We start from the raw sequence: 18822 nt of genomic DNA, 5'->3' as shown, positions 1-18822 counted from the left end.
TTTTGTTTTGTTTTGTTTTTTGCTGAGCAGAAACTCTTTAGTTTAATTAGGTCTCACCTGTCAATTTTTGGTTTTGTTGCAATCGCTTTTGAGGACTTAAGGACTCAAAAGTTTTCCCTTGGTATCCAAGAGGGGTGGTTTCAGGATGCCTGTGGATACCAAAATCTAGGAATACTCAAGCCTCTGATATAAAATGGCACAATATTTTAATATAACCTATGCAAAAAGTATAGATATCTTCCTTTATATACTTTAAATCATCTTTAAATCACTTGTAATATCTAATGCAATGTAAGTGCTATGTAAACTTATACTGTATTATTTTTTATTTGTATTTTTATTGTTGTATTGTTATTTTAATATAATTTTCTTTATTCATTTATTTTTAGAGAGACAGGGTCTTCCTCTGTCACCCAGGCTGGAGTGCAATGGCATGATCATAGCTCGCTGCAGCCTCGACCTCCTGGGCTCAAGCGATCCTCCTGCCCCAGCCTCCTTAGTAGTTAGGACTATAGATGTGTGCCGCCCACGCCTGGCTGATTTCTTCATTTTTTTATAGAGACAGGAGCTTGCTATGTTGCTTAGGCTGGTCTTGAACTGCTGGTCTCAAGTGATCCTCCCGCTTTGGCCTCCGAAAGTGCTGAGATGACAGGTGTGAACCACTGTGCCTGGCCAGTATTGTTATTTTTTATTTTTTAAAAATATTTTTGATCTGTGGTTGGTTAAGTCCACCAATAAGTGGGGTTGCCTGTATGTTATTTTTTCTTCCCAAATTAGCTGGACCTCTGGTCCAATTCTCAGATGTTATTTGGAAGATAGGCCTTTATCTAAGAGTAGAGAATATAGACCTTTATCTAAGAGTAGCGAATACAGCTTAACATATATTCTCTAAGTAGATTTCCATTGTAACAGTGAACGTTTGAAGACTGGTAATTAAAAAGTGAATTTCTGTTTCACACACAGTGTATGTGTATGTTGATGCTCACTTTGGAAGATAGTTTGCCATTTTCTGATAAAACTGAAGATCTAGCACTTTCACCCTTACAGGATACTCTAGAGCAGAGGTCCCCAACCTTTTTGGCACCAGGGACCGGTTTTGTAGAAGACAGTTTTTCCACAGACTGGGGTGGGGATGATGGTTTCAGGGTGATTCAAGCACGTTACATTTATTGTGTGCTTTCTTTCTATTATTATTACATTGTGATATATGGTGAAATAATTATACAACTCACCATAATGTAGAATCAATGGGAGTCCTAAGCTTGTTTTCTTGCAACTGGACGGTCCCATCTGGGAATGATGGGAGACAGTGACAAATGATCAGGCATTAGATTCTCATAAGGAGCTTGCGTGCAACCTGGATCCCTCGCATGCGCAGTTCACAATAGGGTTTGGCTCCTATGAGAATCTAATGCTGCTGCTGATCTGACAGGAGGCGGAGCTCAGGCCGTAATGCAAGCAGTTGGGGGTGGCTGTAAATAGAGAAGAATCTTCGCTCACTTGCCCACCACTCGCCTCCTGCTATGCAGCCCGGTTCCTAACAGGCCGCAGATTGGTACTGATCCATGGTCTGGGGGATGGGGACCCCCTGCTCTAGAGAAACTCTAGCACGAATATTCACAGCTGTATGTTCAGAAGTGCCTCAGATGGAAGCAATACAAATATTCATTAACAGTGGAATGAATACTTAAATAAATGGATGAATCTTTTCAACATAGCATGAAGTAAAAGAAACATGCCCACAGAATTCTTTAGTATGATTCTATTTATGTAAAGTTCAAACACAAGAAAAAAACCCAATTTTTTAGGGATGTGTATTTAAATATTAAAGTGACAATCAAGGAAATGATTATTCCAGATATCAGGATTGCGGTCACCTCTAGTGGGGAGATGAGGAGGGCCAGATAGCAGGTGTGGTGGTGGCAGTATTCTATTTCCTGTCCTGGATGATGATCATTTATGTTCGTTTAATAATTATTCTTTAAGCTCATATGTATTATCAGTTTTTTTTTTTTTATTTTACAGATCTCTTTTTTTTTTTAAGATGGAGTCTTGCTCTGTCACCCAGGCTGGACTGCAGTGGCTGGATCTCAGCTCACTGCAAACTCTGCCTCCCAGGTTTACGCCATTCTCCTGCCTCAGTCTCCCGAGTAGCTGGGACTACAGGCGCCCGCCACCTCGCCCAGCTAGTTTTTTGTATTTTTTTAGTAGAGACGGGGTTTCACCGTGTTAGCCAGGATGGTCTTGATCTCCAGACCTCGTGATCCGCCCGTCTCGGCCTCCCAAAGTGCTGGGATTACAGGCTTGAGCCACCGTGCCCGGCCTGATCTCTTTATAAAAGAAATAAAAATCTTTAAAAGCAAATTTCTAATGGTAAAATTTCTGTTACCACCATAGAGGTGGGAACCATTTTTGGAGAGGCAGCCCTTTCCAGCCTGCTTCCTTCCACTTGTGCCACACAGGCACTGCCTGCTCTGTTTGTTTCTGGCCATGGACAGTGACACCCTCATTTTTATTAGTGGTGGATATGGGAAAGGGGACGGTTGTTCAAAGTCATACTTTTTCTGGTAGGCCTGTGAGTCTTTAGGTATCTTTGTAGAACTCTTTCTGTAAGTCTCTGAAAGAGATAATCATGCCTTTGGCTTTTCTTTTTGAGCAGTATTCTTGCAGTTCTAAGTTACATTTCAAGAGCTTTGAAAATGGCACTGTATTCTTACCTTCAAACGTAAAAAGTCAGATCTATGAGAAATTTCTTCTGCCCTTCACTTTTTTTCCCCAAAAGTCGAATCATTGAATTCATGCCATATGCATTGTCTATTCCTTTCAAGATGTCACAGATAGCCAGAGTTAGAAAAATGTTTAACAGCGTGACCAGAATGCACTGGATCAATATTCAAGATAAACAGGGGGAAAAATATTATGTGCAAGTCTATAAACACTATTTTTAGAGATACAAATAAAAACAAAATAACCAGACTGCTGTTTGGTCAGTATAGTTGTTGACTCTGCATATTTTTGCTTAAAACTATTCTATATTTTCTTCAATTTAATTTGATGAAAAGCTGTTTTGGGTAGGAAATTTTAATTGTAATGACATTTGAATTTCTTCCCTCCTCTGTATCCTTGTGTCAACAATTAGACTGAAGGGAAAAGAAAGGATATTACTCTAGCAGCCTGTACTTTTAAATTAAGCCTCAAATCTTTTCTTTCCATGAGGCAACAAGACAGTTTTACGTGTCCTCATTGATGCAGTTCCTTTTCCCCCTCTTCTGGTATGGTATATAGCTTGTACTAATATAGTCTCATATTACAACGGCAATATAGTAGAAGATTCTTCCCTTTGATATTTTAAAACATCTGAAATAACACAAGCAGAACTATACATTAAAAAAATTTTTTGTTTGTTTTGGCTAACAAGGCTAAAAAAATTTTCAACTGGATAACCAAAAAAAAAAAAAAAAAAAAAAGGAAAAAAGGAAAACTCCAACAACAAAAAAACCTTTCCTTATAGCTGAATGTTGAATATTGGGCCTAATTTGATTTTCTTTTTAAAAACCTTCAAAAGATACAAGCAGAATCTGTGTGCTAAACTGCTAGTCTCCAGCGCCATTTTGTGTTTTCTGTTGTTTTGAGACAATTCTTTGTTTTTACTGCTCCAGCTGCATCATTTTCATCATCCTGAACTTTCATTTTCCTGCCCTGAAGTTGTATATTTCCTTTAGCAGATCCAGCCTAGGCAGCTTTATTTCCGTTTCCTTTTCCTTTAAATCTATGACCTTTTGAGTCTCATTTGTTTAGGGATTCTTGGTGATTTTACATGAGTTTTTTTCAGTGTTTCTTTTTCTACCTTTCCGTCTAGTACTTTCCACATCGCTTCCTTGTTTCTTAGTCATAGGTTACAATTACTGGCTGCTTCTGCTTTATTTAGTATTTCTTTAGCTTTTTTCTTAAATAGAATTAATCTCTCTTTTGCTCTACTACTAAAGTGTATCCATTTTATTTCCCCATGATTTGAGAAAAGGATATGTGGGTGCTTTCTACAGGTAAGATTATCTAAGTCACCCCAAAATTTCAGCAAACATCTAATCTAGACATGTCATTTGAGCATCCTCAGCACTTCTTTTTTTTTTTTTTTTTTTAAGTTTATTTTTGTGGGTCCATAGTAGGTATATGTATTTACTGGGTATATGGGATATTTTGGTACAGGTGTGCAATGCATAATAATCACATCATGGAAAATGGGGTATCCATCCTCTCAGGCGTTTTATCCTTTACAGCACTTCCATTTTTCTTCTTGCTCTTGCTTCGCTCTGAGTTTAGTGTATACTTTGTTTTGCTTCATTCTTTTTTTGCAAAATAATCCTCCTTGAAAAGTATTAGAAAGTCTGTGTTTTTATACCAGGGTTCAGGGCCGGGGTCTCTATAAACTTTTTATTGGATTTAATAGTATCAGACACTGCAAATGTTGATTGCTTAAATGCTTTGTGTAATGTTTTTCTCATTTGAATATTTAGTGCTTGACCTTTATCTTCTAATCTTTAAAAGATTAGACATAAAAGAATTATGTCATCAGGGGTTGCATCCATTGGGAAGCCTTTCATATGAATGGATCTGGTTTTACATCATTTTTTTCTATACTCATCAGTTGCCAGAGAGACATTTTGTACTAATCAGAGGGAGGTTTGTTTGGAAATCTTCCAATTTTAGTTTTATCTGTATTTTCATTAGTTCTGCCTTTGATTTGTTCAATGCTTCTGTTATATTAAAATCTGTTGTTAGGTAATGTAACCTGTTGAATTTTGTTATTTCCAGTGGTATCCAGCTTTCATCCAATTTAGTCTGTTCCTCTAAAAAATTTGTCTTATGGCAAATTAAAGTCATCAACATAATACTTGATTTGATGGTGGTAGGTTTCAGTCCCCAAAGCAGCCACTGTTTTCACTATCACCATTTTTGGCTGCTGTGGTTATCTTTCTGGTCCCAGGCCCCCAGAGCCGAGCCATAGGATCGCTAGCAGAGACTGTACTCTCAAGTTCACATGAAGGACTGAATGTTTACTTTTATTATTAGATAATTTAAACTAGTTATACTGGACTTAGCTTAATGAGAGAACATTAGTGACTCTTTTTTGAGTTTAACTTGTATTCCAGATACTCTTCTGGTTACCAAATGACTTGTATTCCAGTTACTCTTCAGTTAGACAACTGGCTGCATCATCAGATCATCTGGGTACTACATTGTTTTCTTTTTTTTTTTTTTTTTTTTCAGACAGGGTCTCACTCTGTCGCCCATGCTGGAGGGCAGTGGCATGATCTTGGCGGCTCACTGCCACCTCCGCCTCCCAGGTTCAAGCAATTCTTTTGCCTTAGCCTCCTGAGTAGCTGGGACTATAGGCACGCACCACAATGCCCGGCTAATTTTTGTTTTGTTTTGTTTTTTTGTTCTTTGAGACGGAGTCTCACCCTGTTGCCCAGGCTGGATTGTAATGGTGCAATCTCGGCTCACTGCAACCCTCTGCCCTCCGGGTTCAAGTGATTCTCCTGCCTCAGCCTCCCGAGTAGCTGGGATTACAGGCGCCCACCACCACGCCTGGCTAATTTTGTGTATTTTTAGTAGAGACGGGGTTTCACCATGTTGGCCAGGCTGGTCTCAACTCCTGACTTCAAGTGATCCTCCTTCTTTGGCCTCCCAAAGTGCTGGGATTAGAGGTGTGAGCCACTGTGCCCGGCCTCATCTGGGTACCATGTTCTAATAGCATCTAGTGTATCCCTCTCAAGTGCTATTGTCTCTTCTTTGTATGATTATCTTTTTTCTTTTTTATTATACTTTAAGTTCTAGGGTACATGTGCACAACGTGCAGGTTTGTTACATATGTATACATGTGCCATGTTGGTGTGCTGCACCCATTAACTCATCATTTACATTAGGTATATCTCCTAATGCTATCCCTCCCCCCTCCCCCCACCCCACAACAGGCCCCAGTGTGTGATGTTCCCCTTCCCGTGTCCAAGTGATCTCATTGTTCAATTCCCACCTATGAGTGAGAACATGCGGTGTTTGGTTTTCTGTTCTTGCGATAGTTTGCTGAGAATGATGGTTTCCAGCTGCATCCATGTCCCTACAAAGGACATGAACTCATCCTTTTTTATGGCTGCATAGTATTCCATGGTGTATATGTGCTACATTTTCTTAATCCAGTCTGTCATTGATGGTGTATGATTATCTTATGGACTCATAACTCTCCTTAAAAAAATTAAGATTATTTTAGGTGGGTTTTGGGAAGGAGAGCAAATAAGTGCTTCTGATCAATGTCATATTTAATTGGAGTTGACGAATTCTCTTTACTTGCTCTAGAAAGATAATAAAAGGTTATTTTTGATAAAGTCCTTAAAATCAGGGTAGAACCTCTTCTAAAAACACATGAAACATGAATTCAGAGACTACGAAAAGGGACAGCTGTAGCATTAGTATTGTGGTAGGAAAGGCATCTTTTCAGTAGTGTACCTGAGGTGTAGTGTATGTGTTTAGGTTTAGGTAGTAGAACAGAAGGAACACTTGGTGGGTGTCAGGGGATCTTAGTTTTGGTTTTGGTTTTGGTTATCTTAGAACCTTTTTGAACTCCAAACAAAACCAACTGTTAGAAATAATATCTCCTTGCTTCCATCTAGGGATAGTTGTGAAGATCATGTGGAATTATTTTACAAATTATAAACTTCTATACAAAAGCTACGAATTACTTTTTAGGTGAAGAGAAGCAAATTGTTGGGTTGGAATATACTGTGGGTCACATTTAAAATTAGGTCATTAACATGAGGCTGTCATTAAAATATCCAAGCATCGTACTAACATATATATGTAATTAGAAAAATAAAACAAATAACCATTAACTCATTTTCTCTTTTATTTAGCTTTTTTGTGTGTGTATGTGATTTGTTCAACTGTTTTAACTTCTGCAACTATAGAGGTGATACAGGGAACTTGAAAGATGATTAAAAATAAGAAAAACAGGATGTATGATGAAAGGTTTAGGATGCTAAGCAAAAGAAGTCTGAGAAATGGTTTAATAATTTGTGTTTTCCAAGTTGTAAAGACAAAGGAAAAAAAAATCAAATCTACTTAAACTAAAATGCAGGGGATTTAGATTAGCCATTTGTGTTATGAGTGTTAACTGGGCATCCAAGGGAGAGTTGGGAAATCACCTTTACTGAAAAACTTTCAAAATGGGTTTGGTTTCATTTAATGGAAATGGGTTCAACAATGGTCCTTCTTGCTGCATGGGATAGAGTAAGGTTATTTATTAAGGAGTTTTTTCAACCCTGTAATTCTGTTCTCTTGGCTTTTAATTTTGTGATAATTCTACAGTGTTTTTTACCTGTGTGTTAAGCGAGCACACTCAGTGTCCTCAGAAGGGTTAGGCTTAATAGGCACGGTGTGTGTGTGTAAATGAGCCCTGTGGCCACTAGTGACGCTGCAGCCGCAGGTGACCTTAAGCTAACAAGCTGATGGTGGTCGTCAGTGCTGTCATTTCCTGAAACCTACCAGGTGAGGCTCTGTGTGAGATGTGTTACATGGGCACTTTCTCCATTTCATTAAATCCTAGCTTTAACCTAATAGGGTAGATTTCATTATCTCTCTTCTATACATGTTGAAACTAAGCCTTAGAAATAAAGTTCAACAATTTGTACAAAATTCTCATATCTCTTAGGTAGCAGAATCAGGATTCGATTTTAAGTATGCCTGACTTCAAAGTTGGAATTTTTTGCACTTGATACTATTCATTAAAATTGAAATATATATAGTTGATCATCTGAAACTAAAAAAAAAAAACTCTATGTTTTTCTATATCACTGTCTAAGATACACATTTTTTGTTCGTTTCTGCAAAAAAAGAAGCTGTGTTGTTTACACTTGGTCTGCAGCTTCAGGGAGGGTTTGTGGTTGGTTAAGAAGCTGCCTTTGGGCTGGAGGCAGACACCTGGACAGAAGCCTCAAGGCTTGGGAGCTGCAGCCAGGCCTCAGGGCACTGCATTGCGAGGCTCCCAGTCGTGTGGGAGGGTGAGTCTTTTGGCCTATGGAAGTTGGTCCGGTGGTTTTCCTTCTTGATGCATTTCACCTCCTTGTGTAGACAGTCACAGAGAATGCGGGTCTGTGTGGCTATAACGCAGGGCATGCAGACCCATGGTTAGGGTTTTCCCTGGGGCCAGGACAGCTTCCTTGGCATCCAGGGTGTGACCCCACCCATCCTGGGGCAGCGTCTGCATGCAGCGCTGATTATGAATCTTGTAGGCATGCTTGGCATGCTAGTTTGCCAGCTTGTAGCAGAAGTGGTTCCTGCTTTCTGGGGCCACACTGTTGCAGTTGAAACAAAAGCCCAAAGAGAGAAAGAGAGAAGTAGAGGAGGCCCACAGATACAGGTGGACCAAGCAGCTGGCAGCAGCCTTGACCTCGGTAGAATAATTCTGGTAGATTTTGGAACTCATGTTGGTTGGAGATAAAAACCATTGTTAGCTGGTCTGAGAAGAAGGGGATAGGCAAGGAGATGGTCCCAGAGGAGAGGAGAGTGGAGCGTAATCAGAGACTGGAGTAGGGGAAGACTCTGAGTCTGTGGGTTTATTCCATCCTAACACTGTGGAGGCAAGACACTGCCTGGTGGCTGTCCATTGTTTTTCTCTTTTCTTTTCCTTGCCTTTCCCCTTTCCCTTCCCCTTTTGTTAAATAAAAAGCAAGCCAGCATAATAAATTAATTTGATCTTAGTTTATCAAATGAAAAAACCTTCAAATGTACCTTTTCCAACTGAAAGGTGACATGTGCAAAAGAATAAAGCACATGTGGGGTACTGCATTGTACATTCTTAGTCATTGTCATGTGTGGAGTGGGATGGAAAGAATATCCTCACATGATTTGTTGTGAGAATACTACATTGGTCTCAGAATTTTCAGTGACTTGATAATGGAATTAATGCTAATGAATTATGAATATATACTGTTTAATTTAGTGGCATTGAGTGGTGAGGATGTCAACATACTGCTTTTCATAACCCGTGGTGATAATTCCTCTTGGAAAAGTAAATCTATATTTTATCTGTTTATTTAGCACTTGAAAAGAACCTGGGCTGGGCGCGGTGGCTCACACCTGTAATCCCAGCACTTCGGGAGGCCAAGGTGGGCAGATCACAAGGTCAGGTGATTGAGACCATCCTGGCTAACACAGTGAAACCCCGTCTCTACTAAAAATACAAAAATTAGCTGGGCGTGGTGGTGGGTGCCTGTAGTCCCAGCTACTCGGGAGGTTGAGGCAGGAGAATCGCTTGAACCTGGGGGGCGGAGGTTGCAGTGAGCCAAGATTGTGCCACTGCACTCCAGGCTGGGCGACAAAGCGAGACTCCATCTCAAAAAAAAAACAACAACAAAAAAACGAACCTGATATAGAGCCTTATGGTCATGATCTGTTATATCCTGTGTATTGCACATGAAGGGAAATATTGTCTTTAATAATGGTACTGCTGGTTTTTTAAAATCATGAAGTTTCAGAAAGCTTGCTTTCTTCACCTCTTACTTTCTAGCTAAGCAGATACTTAATGTGGTTTTATATTTACCTTTAAAATTCTGTAGTTGTGGAGTCTTCTGCCTTGTGTTTGTAAAGAGTTTATAAAAATTTCCAGTGAACTGTGGGGTTTTCATGAATAACCCCGAGAAACAAAAATCAACTTAATAGAATCCTAAATGTGTTATGTCGTCATGAATTTCTCCCTCCATGGGGGAATGCTGTGTGAGTCAGATTTGTCAGAGCGATATCAGGCACCTGGAATTTCTGGCATTCTGCCGTTGAGAGAATCACGAACCTTTCAGTATTAGAGAAGAATCCTCAGAGATAGTTCTTTCACTGAACATTTCTTGAACTTCTATTTTTGAACATTTCCTAGAAATTAATAGAATGAAGCTTAAAAAGATTAAGTGACTGTGTACATGGTCGCAGAATTGGGAACAGTAGTCTTTGGCTTCAAACTTAAGATTTCTAGCTTATAGGTACTTAGTTACCAAACGCTAAGGAATCAGATGTATCATGCACCATGCCAAGTGCGGAGGGTACAGAAATGCCTGTCACACACTGCCTGTCTGTCTTTTTTTTTTTTTTGAGACGGAGTCTCGCTCTGCCACCCAGGCTGGAGTGCAGTGGCCGGATCTCGGCTCACTGCAAGCTCCGCCTCCTGGGTTTACGCCATTCTCCTGCCTCAGCCTCCCGAGTAGCTGGGACTACAGGCGCCCGCCACCTCGCCCGGCTAGTTTTTTTTTTTTTTTGTATTTTTTTAGTAGAGACGGGGTTTCACCGTGTTAGCCAGGATGGTCTCGATCTCCTGACCTCGTGATCCGCCCGTCTCGGCCTCCCAAAGTGCTGGGATTACAGGCTTGAGCCACCGCGCCCGGCCCTTGTCTTTCAGAATATTGTTGGGAGAGCTGAAGTGCAGTGGCCCAGACTGCTCCTGGTGGGTATGTCAAGAATGCAAGGCTCTGACTGCTCCTTCTCTGTATTTCTCACAGTTGTGTTTTCAGCAAGCAACCCTGAGGGATGACGTAGTATCTCCCCCAGGCTGCTTCCACTTGCTCAAGGAACTTACTCACTTACTGGAAGGAACGCTGAGCTGAGGGCGTGCACTCAGGTCAGTGTTCCTCTCAGATCACAAAGGAACACTCAGCTCAGTGTTCCTTCCCTGTGACAAAGCCCACAGCATGTACAGGACTCTTTGAATTACCACTTTGAGACGGGGGCGATGAGGAACCAACAAAAATTAACATGAGGTTTGACTACTGCTTTTGCCAGAGACACCTTTGTCTCTGGCCCAGGTGTCTCATGTCTTCTGCTAGCACCCATGAAACAGTAACAGGCTAACCTGTCAGCTTACAGATGGGGTGGAATCTCAGACCCTGCATAGTTATTGGCAAATATCTCTTGTGAGGTGATTTAGATGTGAGGAAACCAACAAATACAGTTCAGCGTGGCGGGTACAGAGTGCTGTGGGATAACCCAGGGAAGGTACCCAGTTCAGCTGGTCAAGGTCAGGAGGCTTTTCTGATTCCACTGCTCTCAAGGTGAAGATATTGGTGGGTTCATCTATTGAGGGGAGATCTTTTCATTGTTAGTGTATGACACAGGACATGTCACATGGTTCGTGATGACAGAGCTTGGTAAATGAGTGAGTGAACTGTTATTTGTGGTTATTGGGTGTGATTTACTGCATCAAAGGTTCCTTATGTTTGCTCTTAAAGTTTGTCTCATTTTTAAAGACCAAAGTCCTGGGAACATGCTTGTTTTTCAATGAAAAGCAACTCATGTAGAAACCTACCATGAATAGGCCGGGCGCGGTGGCTCATACCGGTAATCCCAGCACTTTGGGAGGCCAAGACGGGTGGATCACCTGAGGTCAGGAGTTCGAGACCAGCCTGATCAACAGGGAGAAACCCTGTCTCTACCGAAAATACAAAATTAGCCAGCTGTGGTGGAGCATGCCTCTAATCCCAGCTACTCGGGAAGCTGAGGCAGGAGAATCACTTGAACCAGGGAGGTGGAGGTTGCAGTGAGCGGAGATCTCGCCATTGCACTCCAGCCTGGGCAACAAGAGTGAAACTCCGTCTCAAAAAAAGAAAAAAAATCCAAAAAATGAAAAACAAACAAAAAACCTACCATGAATCTATTCTAACAGGTGAGGAAAGTGGTTGAGTTTGCAGAATATCTTGTATGTAGATTAACTTAATACTAAATGACATTATGGTCCAATTACTTATTTTGTGAACTTTTTATTTTCTAATACTTTTTAGATTTTTCAGAAGAGTTACAAAGATAATACAGTGAGTTTCCATGTACCTTCTACCCAGCTTCCCCTAATATTATTATTTTATATAGCCATGATATCTTTATCAAAATGAAGAAATTAACATTGGTATACCACAGACTTTATTTGCATTTCTCCAGTTTTTTCCACTTATGTCCTTTTTCTCTTCTAACTTGGGATACCCCATTGCATTTATTCTTTGTATTTCCTTAGTCTCTTCTTATTTGTGACAGTTTCTTAGTCTTTTCTGAACTTGACACTTTTGAAGAGTAGACCATATTGTAGAATGTCCCTTAATTTGGGTTTTTCTTATTTTTATTTTTATTTTTCATGATGAGGCTGAGTTTATGGATTCTGGAGGAGAATACCCTAAGACGATGTACCTTTCTTGTTGGATCATGTCAGTGGACACAAAATATTTATAGGCCTTACTGCTGATGATGTTAACTCTGATCACGTAGTTACCTCTTAGTTACCACTTAGAAACCTCTGTCAGGTTTCTCCCTGTACACTTCCTGTTTTTCTCTTTCCATTTATTGTTCACTAGCAGCGAGTCACTAAGTCCCGCTCGCACTCAAAACGATGGGAGTAAGCTTCATCCATGGAAGGAGGAATTTCTGGGCATGTGTTAAATACAATGACAGTAAATAATATTTTGAGGCTATGCAAAGATACTGTTTTTCCTTAAAAGTTCAGTGGAACTAGTTCTCTCTGAATGAAGCCGAGATTGCCTTGGACAAGAGGTCAAGTTATAATGACTAAATACTTGACCTTTTTATTTATGCTTTACTGCAGAGCTATCTATATTATAAATGGTGCTATTCTTGTGTCATTGAACCTTCTGTCAATTTCTTTGAAGAGTGGAAGCATTTATATTAACTGAATGAGGTTAATGAGGGTACATTTGTAAAACAAGGTGAAACATCAATAATTGATTTTAATTTCTTTCTCATTAATCAGTTACAAAAAGCTTATTTTATCTTTTGTCATTTGTTGCTTACCAAGTAAGAACCCATATATATACATACATACATACATATATACACACACACACATACACACATACACACACACACAGTATGGACATATATGTATATGGTTAGCTATATCCCAAGTGATTTATATATCCATGTCTAAAATCCATTGCTTAGAAAAACCTGCCTTAATGTTGTACTTCCTGTGCAAGAGACAGTCATGGTCCATGCAGTTAAGAGGTGCAGTCTTTCAAAAATTATCCCAACGGGAGTTGATGGGTAGGAAGTAGGCATGTCCCGGTGATCCAACAGTCATCCCAGGACATGCTAACCATTTGGCTGATCTCCCTCAGAAGTTGGGATAATTCTAAGGTAGCCTTTATTGCCTTGGGGGTGGTGTCCAGATGGCCTGGTCCAGAGAGAGAATGTGGTTAATGTGTTTTTAGATTCATAAGGGGAAAAAACATCATGGTGTTTGGATGTACAACATAACCACATTCCTTACTGCTGTTCTTGGAAATGCCATAACGTAGCAAATTCTTGTTTTCATTACTAAATTCAAAAATTTTGACTCAGAAGTGGTAGTATTTGGTGCAGTGCTAGATATGGGTACACACTTGTAGCATTTAAAAAAATTGTAAAATCTTAAAAACGATCAAGATGTGGCAGTGCTGAGTTAATAGCAGTCAATCAAATTGAATTTGACCATTGGGACTGAGATTTGGCCTCTCAACCATATATTATTGCTTTGCTCCAGAAAATATTTTAGTAGTATTGTCAGAAATGCTTCCATTTACTTTTTCCTTTTTTTAATTTTTATTTTTGGCAGAGCATTTGGTAATTCTTGAGGTCATTACTAGGGTTTGGGTTGGGATGGGAGAGGGTGTGATCTTATAGGAATTTGAAATTGAGAAGGCAGCACTGCTGAAAAATGCATTACGGCCAACCTCTGAATTAGGTTGACTTAATTTGTTGGGAGCAGAGGGCAGAAGAGATGTAGGTGTTAACAAATATGTTAAAATAACTCTTATTTAGTGCTGGGTGTGGTGGCTCATGCCTGTAATCCCAGCACTTTGGGAGGCCGAGGCAGGCGGATCATCTGAGGTCAGGAGTTCAAGACCAGCCTGGCCAACGTGGTGAAACCTTGTCTCTACTAAAAAAAAGAAAAAAAAAATTAGCAGGGCATGGTGACATGCACCTGTAGTCTCAGCTACTAGGGAGGCTGAGGCAGGAGGATTGCTTGAACCTAGGAGGTGAAGGTTGCAGTGAGCCAAGATCACGCCACTGCACTCTAGCCTGGGCAACAGCGCGAGACTCTGTTTCAAAAACAAACAAACAAACAAAAACCAAAACTCTTATTTATAGAGTACCTGGCTAGATATTTGGTATTTTGTATACATTTTATTTAAGTTCAAATTAGCCCTTCAGTGTTAGTATTAGACAATTTTGTGGATGAGTTAAATTAAGCTCAAGGAAGTTAGGTAACTTAAGATCACATAACTAGTATGTAATGGAACTGCAGTGTGAATTCCTTTCAATCTGATTCTAAAACCCATAACTCTTCTTTATATTGCACTCTCGTCCTCTGTGGTATGCATACAGTTGGCTGTGCAGCAGTAGGCCCTTTTGGTATATTGTATAGAAAATGAGCCATTTCATTGTTTGGGAATACTTGCGTTTCCTCCCCTTCCCCCCCATTTTTAGTATCTGTTAAAAGAAGAAAGCTTTTGGCTACTTAAAAAAAACTTAGTTATGTTGTTTAGTTTGGTGCCTTTTGATCTGGTCATGACAATGGGAGCAATACTCTTGCTACTTGTTTCATTTAAACTGAAAAATCTGGAAAAAATGTATTAGTACGCAGGAGTGCTAACATGGAAATGAGTTTTTCTTGACTGCTAATAATTAAGCAAAAAGATAATTATGTGTTACAAGCCGTGCATGCTGAAAGTAAAATGAAATTCATCTGCTTCATATTTTTTAGGAAAATTGATAAGGCATCATTGTTAATATTTTTCACATTACCTTTTGGATTTCTTAATTCAGATATTTTCCCTCCACAATTTTGAGAAAAAATTAAGAGGGGTTGTTGCCCAAAACTGGGGGAGTCTTGGAACCAAGTTGTGATTGTATATTTATATAAAAGCTGAGTGTGACTTCAGCACATCACAGCATTTTTTCAATTTGATGATCTCTGTTTTAAAGTGAGAAAGTTTTTACTTGCAGAGTGTTTCTGAATTCTATGTTAATCTTTTTTTGAGTTCTGATTGGAGGCTCTAGTGATATGATTTTTAGGATAGGCTACATTTAGCTATATTTTTTTCCATTATATTTTGAAATCTGAATGGTATGGCAAGTTAGTACTTTTCATACTCTTGTTGATAATGTTTTGCATATGGTATACATGGGATTTGGGAACTAGTTAAGGTACTTGCCTACACTCTACTTAGAGCAAGAAGTAATTTGGGGTTCTCTGTGTACAGGTAATGATAAATGGGCCAAGTTGTGGAGCAGGTTTATCTTTAGACCCTTGCTTCTCTTTTCTGTGTGTCACTCCCTTTTCTTTCCTATGTGCGTACCTGACTACCTGTTGTAATGCCCAAGGCTTTAATATACTCATTTATGCCTTGCCTGCTCTTCCAGGATACCCATACATGTATCTTTTTCGTAGTTTGTGCTCATGTCATATATGGTCATCAGCCCACAACAAGAGAAATCAGAGGAAGTGTTGCCTGGGAGGCAGCACATTGGGAGTGTTCATGTGTGGGACAGTATAGAACAGCCTTGTGTAAGTAATGCAACAGGTAAGGTGGAATCATTTTAGAGCAGGCTGTCACACTGAGGTCTTCTCAAGTTAAGACATTACCAGTGCAATGATTCTTGAAAGGTGTGCTGCTAACAGAATGATGTTGTTAAATCTTGTCTGTGTGGGAGTGTGCATGTCTGTCAGCTATACAGTATCATTCCTAAATAAGAACTTGCTGCTCCTGACATACTTACATACTTCAATGTGTCTTCAGCTCTACGTGTTTGGTTTCCTTGTACCTATTTCTTCTGTGCCTAGTTGCTCTGAACCGTATTAGTTTACTGTGAGATAATGTTAAACAATATCATGGATTCAACCAGGATGTCTTAAATCTTCTCCCTTGTTATCCTCATTCTTTTTTTTTTTCCTTTAAAATCATAGTGAAAAAGTGAGCTGATTATTTTTTAAAACCCAGAAAATGGAGATTTAACAAATTCATAGCTAAAACAAGTTAGTGTTCATGTGAATAATTTTCTCTAATACCGATCTTGAATCTCTTGGATTGCTCATGCTATTCTAATTAACCAGCAGTCAATACAAGAAAAATATATAGGCATATATGCATTACATTTTTCTTGACCACTGGAGCTCCTTTGTGTTTCTCTACATGTGTCCTTTAAGATTCCTGAGGATGCCAAACCAACTTCTCTCAGCTGAATAAAGTTGATATGTTTTGAACCATTCGTGTCTTTTGTCTCTCTTCAGGAACATTATAGAATGTTCATTCTGAAAACGGTATTAGATAACATTTGGTCCATATCTTTTATTTTTTACATGAGGAAACCGAGGCTCATAAAGGTTGAGGTTTAACTTAAGGCCACACAAGTATTTGTTGGAGATGAATTGCTCAGATAAGAGTGTTTTCTGTAGGTTCATAAATAGTGCAGTTTTATTTGTTTGTTTTTGAGACAGGGTCTGGCTTTGTTGCCCAGGCTGGAGTGCAGCCTCGACCTCCTGGGCTCACGTGATCCTTCCACCTCAGCCTCCTGAGTAGCTGGGACTACAGCACACCCTAGCATGCCTGGCTAATTTTTGTATTTTTTTTATAGAGACAGGGTTTTGTCATATTGCCCAGGCTGGTCTCAAACTCTTGGGCTCAAGCAATCCTTCCGCCTTAGCGTCCCAAAGTGCTGGGATTGCAGGCATAGGACACCGTGCCCGGGCAACAGTGCAGTCTTTAAATAATAGCCTAGATACCCATTTAAATTCCAATTTTTATTGTGAAGAGGGGTTTACGAGGTGACTCCTCTGTGGTTGTGTCCTTTGGGGTAAGCTGTAATCAAATTGATATGCAGAGAGGAAGTAGACGGTTCTGTATTAGAATAGACTTAAAATGTGGAATATTCTCAAGTGCATAAACCTTTCTAAACAGGATGAGAAAGAAACCTGGAGCATTATATGAGCCAGTAAGTCCCATTTATTGTCTGTTTTTTGATTTATCTTGTTCTGTTTCCCCTACTCCTTACTCTTGCATGGCATGGACATACATCTCTTTCCTCTGTCCCTTTTTCACATGTTTGTTCTTGTTAGACTTGGGACCTCAGGGTGAAAGTGAACATTACTCTCTGGTTTCTTCTAAGTTTGTGATTTATTAATATATCCTTCTAATATTTTTTGGGTGTAGGAACCATGGGAAAGGGAAAAAGTAACGCCGAATTCTATTTTTCTCAAACTCTTGGGGAAGAATTTGTACACTTTAACCTACCTACCTTCCTTCCTTCCTTCCTTCCTTCCTTCCTTCCTTCCTTCCTTCCTTCCTTCCTTCCTAGTCTTGCTCTGTCACCTAGGCTGGCATACAGTGGCGTGATCTCAGCTAACTGCAACCTCCGCCTCCCGGGTTCAAGTCATTCTCCTGTCTCAGCCTCCTGAGTAGCTGGGATTACAGGTGCCTGCCACCATGCCGGCTAATTTTTGTATTTTTAGTAGAAACAGGGTTTCACCATGTTGGTCAGGCTGGTCTTGAACTCCTGACCTCAGGTGATCCTCCCTCAGCCTCCTAAAGTGCTGGGATTACAGGCATGAGCCACCGTGCCCGGCCTGTACACTTTAATTTTCATTTGGTGTTTTATTTCTAATTAAATGTACTCCCCCGCTCTTTTTTTTTCTCACTCAAGAGACTTCCTGTGTCTACAGTGGGTTTGCCATAGTTTAGTACCACACATGTTCAGAGGGTGCTCAGGAAATATAAGTAATACATAAGTGTCACTTTGTTCAGAACAGCCTGTCTGCATTGGTTCTGCCTAGAGAGAAATTTCCTCTTTCTTCATGTACTTGGATCGCTAAGGTTTTCTGGTTGAATTTCTATGTTTTTAAAATAGTTTTATTTAGGCATAGTGACTTTTGAATTGGTCCTCCCTCCCTCCCTCCCTCCCTCCCTCCCTTCCTCCCTGTCTTCCTCCCTCCATCTTCCATTCCTCCCTTCCTCCCTCCCTCTCTTCCTTTTCTTCCTTTCTTTTTCCTTTTCTCTTTTTCTTTTTCTTTTCTTTTTCTTTTTTCTGTTTTGACAGGGCTCGTTCTGTCACCCAGGCTGGAGTGCAGTGGTGTAATCACAGCTTGCTGCAGCCTTGACCTCCTGGGCTCAAGTGATCCTCCTGCCTTGGCCTCCGAAAGTGTTAGAATTACAGGAGTGAGCTACCACACCTGGCCTGAAATAGTCCTTTCTAATTCAAACCTGGCTGTTTTTACCAGGGAGGACTTACTTGCTCTGAGACCATATTATTGGAAACTTAGAGTATAACAGAGAACCTTTGATTCTTCACTTGTAGAAATAGTCAAAGAATTTCAAGGTTCAAAATTTCACAGACACAGACATAGGGCTGTAATGAGAAGGAAAATATGTATGTACCATCCTTTCTTCCAAAGTGTCCTTGGAGGAGAGCAAGCATAAAAATGGTGCTCAGTGAGGCCACGAGGCTGGGATACAACAGCCTGAATCAAAGCACGCTGTCATAGCCTCCTAACACAAGAGAACGTCAAGGTATGAAACCGGAATTCATTGTAATACGCAGTATTTTATGTACTTGTAAATAGAGGTAAGAGAGTGTAGGAAGAGATGATAAGGGGAGGATTTGTTTGAATCTGTCTCATCTTCTGCTTTGTTGAAGTGCTAATCAGATGATCTTTCTATCCTGCCAGTATATGAGAAACAGTGTCTTAGAGTAAGAGTAGTGGAGCTCGTTCTTGTTATCCTGAAGGCCAGCTTGCCTGTCTCATGTAAG

General features: G+C 40.0%; 2 protein-coding genes across 2 annotated transcripts in view; one reads left to right on the top strand and one right to left on the bottom strand.

Moving 5' to 3' along the window:
• EMC4 (ER membrane protein complex subunit 4) overlaps positions 1-14500 on the bottom strand; it is a 250319-nt gene extending 235819 nt beyond the window's left edge. The window contains exon 1 of the mRNA XM_050797581.1: positions 14491-14500. The gene's annotated coding sequence lies outside the window, so the exon portion shown is untranslated. The remainder of the gene's footprint in view (positions 1-14490) is intronic.
• AVEN (apoptosis and caspase activation inhibitor) overlaps positions 1-18822 on the top strand; it is a 187096-nt gene that overhangs the window by 46770 nt on the left and 121504 nt on the right. The window lies entirely within an intron of this gene.

Source organism: Macaca thibetana, chromosome 7 (genome assembly GCF_024542745.1).
Source record: "Macaca thibetana thibetana isolate TM-01 chromosome 7, ASM2454274v1, whole genome shotgun sequence".
Lineage (NCBI taxonomy): Eukaryota > Metazoa > Chordata > Mammalia > Primates > Cercopithecidae > Macaca > Macaca thibetana.
The sequence above is the reverse complement of the archived record's forward strand: the minus strand, read 5'-3'. Positions and strand labels throughout refer to the sequence as shown.